The 3,676-nt window shown below is 36.4% G+C and overlaps 1 non-coding gene across 1 annotated transcript; it reads right to left on the bottom strand.

The window, feature by feature from the left end:
• Positions 1-1,365: 1,365 nt before the first annotated feature.
• On the bottom strand, positions 1,366-1,471 carry LOC137760296 (U6 spliceosomal RNA). The gene has a single exon (XR_011073261.1). It is a non-coding gene; the product is annotated as a U6 spliceosomal RNA (small nuclear RNA).
• Positions 1,472-3,676: the final 2,205 nt, after the last annotated feature.

Here is a 3,676-nt window from a genome sequence, read left to right as displayed (position 1 = left end):
CTGGTCCCTGATACAGAGCTCCTAAATCCCTTGCAATTTCCTGGGTGATAGGAGTGTCTTTTGTTCTAATAAGGCGACTCTTGTTGGGTCCCTGGCTAGCTTCAGGATGGGAACTGGGCACCAGTGAGACCAAGCCATGTTAGCTGTGTCTAACAAAGGCTCAGGAATAATCCACTTACAACAAAACCAAAGGGTTTAAAAATCAAAGGACTTTTTAAACTGCATCTCATTTTGAAAGTAAAGAAGGACAAATGATGTCAGGCACACGGGAACCTTAAACCTAAGCATAAACCTAGGAAAATGCTGTGAAGAAAGGAAAATATATGCATTTTCTCCTCAACATTGAAAGAGGAAAGAAATACAGAAATAGGGAAATACAGGAGTAAATATGGTAAAAATATGAGAAGTCCACACATTGCAGGGCTGAGTGTCTTTCTCATGAGGGCACTGATCTGGAAATCGTTTCTCACATTGATTCAGACATGTCTTGATGAATATAAAGCAAAAATCTGTGAATGGGGTAATAATACAATCTGAGTAATTCAATAAGTTATTCAGACTTATTATTCAATTCCAATTCCAGAAATCCATGGATGTTAAAGTTAATTAATGTGTAGAAAAGCTTTTTTTGAAAAAAATGTAGACTACTATAAAAAGATTACTTTTTAAATTGAAAAATGATTATTTTTTTATATAAAGATTTTTAAAAATTGGAATGTTTCCTGGTTTGTATCTGAGACATAGTAATATTATTTCATTCTTATGATGTATATGAGGAGAGTTAATCAAAATGAAGATTTTTTACTAATACGAACTCTTGTTTTCATATTTGCAGCAAAAGTGTGTCGTAAATAATTGCTCATTGCTATCATGTTATTATTACTAGGTGTTTTGATGTATTTAAATGAAAACAATGAGAGCTGAAATATAGAAGAATGTAGGCCAGAATAGGAGGAGATAAATGGGTAGTCAGTGAAAGGGCACAAGGAAGAGCGTTAGGGGACAGAGTTGGTGGAGGTTTTCCAGTTCTAAGAGGTCTCAGTCCCAGTGCCCAGCGCTCTGGAGAGGTGAGTGAACAAGCCAGCCTGTGGGAACAGCAGCAGCTGGAGAGCACCTGATCCCTCCAAGGAGAGGACAGAATATTTAACCTCAGCTCATTTTCTGGGCTCAGTGTTTCTAGGTCCTCAGGGGTTTTTTTCCCAAGAGATGGAAATCTGGATTTTTATGTGAACTCAACTATTTTTCATATCATGACCCAAACTAAATATGTCTATAATCGGTAACAGACTCAGGTATCCAGTTGCTTTTTTAAAATTGATTAATTAATTAATTTGTTTCATCTTTATTGGAGTATAATTGCTTTACAAAAATATGGAATGCTTCACGAATTTGCGTGTCATCCTTGCACAGGGGCCGTGCTAATTTCTCTGTATCGTTCCAATTTTATTATATGTGCTGCTGAAGAGAGCACAGGCATCCAGTTTTGGGGGGGCGCTTAAAAACGACGGTGACTTATCATAAGAAATCAGGCTTTTGCTGTAAATAACAGGAATCAGCAAACTACAGCCCAGAGGAATCCCAGGACACAGCCACACCCACTTGTTTGCATCTTGTCGGTGCTGCTTTTAGGCTACAACGGAGCTTCGAATATTTACTATCTTGCCCGTTACAGAAAAGGTTTGCCAGCCGTGGTAATATTTTGACCTTTAGCAGATCTGAATCTGTTGTGTTGAATTATGTTCTAAGAAGATTCTACTAGATTTTAATGTCAAATAATTTTGAGTAAAAAAAAAAATTTTTTTCCCCAGAATATTTTAGACCATTTAAAATAATTATTGTAATTATTGTACATTAGAAATTTAACTCAATAGAATCTGATAGGAAATGGCTGTTAGGATACATTTAGTAAAGTTTCTTTTCTGTATTTATTGACCTCTGTAGATCATAGATAAGTGTGTTAAGAAATAGACTAAGCAGATAAACAACAAGGTCCTATTGTATAGCAGAGGGAACTCTATTCAATATCCTGTAATAAACCATAATGAAAAAAGAATATGAAAACATATATATATAAGAAATAGACTAAGCAAACTGTAATAAATAAGGTCAGAAATGCCTTTTCCATGGTTATGCAGAAAAAGTAAACCTGAAGATATTACAAATCATCTCATGTAGCTAAACCCTGAAAAAGAGAAATTACTTTCAGCTTGCACCATCTAGAGATGAAAAATGTAATTGCACACATACCTTACCAGACTAGAAAGACAGTAGTACCCTGCCTTGGTCGTTTGAGGTCTGTTTTATGTCTATTAGGGAGAGGTGGGGGGAGATTGGTGCTCACTGGCAACAACAATGGCTAGCACATCATCAAAAGGAACTTCTGAATAGAAGGATTTTTCTAACAGTGGTCTTCATGGTGCTTAGATTTTCATGCTTCTGTTATTATTAGTCACTTACTTTCATATGTGACATTCAATCAAAATAAACTTTTTTTTTCTTTTAAACCTGAAAGCCTCCTTTTGGCTCATCCTGAAAGAACTGAAGGGTGTAAGTTTTGGACATCCTTGTGTATGTGTGTTTGAACATCTTTGTCTAATCTGAACAAGTACCTTCATTGTAGGTAAAGACTTTGTACGATTTTTATAAAAACCCATATGTGCATTCTCCAAGTTATTTTGTACTTGAATCCTACTATTAAAAATATATATTTCTGCACAAACAAGATGATCATTTGTATTGATACAATGAAATAGATCACCCATTTGTATGGACTAGCTATAATCCCTTTGTGAGGTTTTTTTTTTTGGCTACAGAAAGAGAATTTTGAAAACATCTAACATAATTTTATTGTTTTAGGCTGATTTCCTTATGTTGTACAACTGAAAAGCAAAGTTTTTTTAATACTGTTGATCCAAAAGTAGATGTCATAAGAGTTGTCTTATTCTATTTATGACCCAATTCTAGCCAACACTTAACTCTTTTGATACCCTCCCTCCCACCTCCCCCTCTTTAACCATAACCAATTTACCCCTCTTCTCTAGGAGTGGTATTTGCCTTTTTTTAAAAGTCAGCTCCAGTGACAGCCCTGGGAAAGTCTAGGAAAATATTTGAACTCTTGAAAATGCTTACATTTCACTGAACTATCCTAAGAGTTTCAAAGAGGCTTCACTAAAAGCCCACTATTGTCGTTTTCACCTATTCTTCTTAAGATATAGTGAAGAATTACTTTTTAAAAAACTTTATTTATTTAATTAATTTATTTTTGGCTGCATTGGGTCTTTGTTGCTGTGCGTGGGCTTTCTCTAGTTGTGGCGAGCGGGGGCTACTCTTCGTTGCAGTGCATGGGCTTCTCATTGCGGTGGCTTCTCTTGTTGCGGAGCATGGGCTCTAGGTGCGCAGGCTTCAGTAGTTGTGGCACATGGGTTTAGTTGCTCCGCAGCATGTGGGATCTTAGTTCCCTGACCAGGGATCGAACCCACATCCCCTGTACTGGAAGGCAGATTCTTAACCACTGGACCACCAGGGAAGTCCCTGTTATTGATTTAAATTTTGATTTTATTATAGTCAAATAGCATAGTTTTCATGAGACTGAGTCTTTGGAATAGATTGACACTTGCTTTATGTTCTAGAATGGGAGTTGTCAAACTGCAACTTATGGGCCAAATGTGGCTTGCTG

The sequence above is a fragment of the Eschrichtius robustus genome, chromosome 2, assembly GCF_028021215.1.
Source record: "Eschrichtius robustus isolate mEscRob2 chromosome 2, mEscRob2.pri, whole genome shotgun sequence".
NCBI lineage: Eukaryota > Metazoa > Chordata > Mammalia > Artiodactyla > Eschrichtiidae > Eschrichtius > Eschrichtius robustus.
The sequence above is the reverse complement of the archived record's forward strand: the minus strand, read 5'-3'. Positions and strand labels throughout refer to the sequence as shown.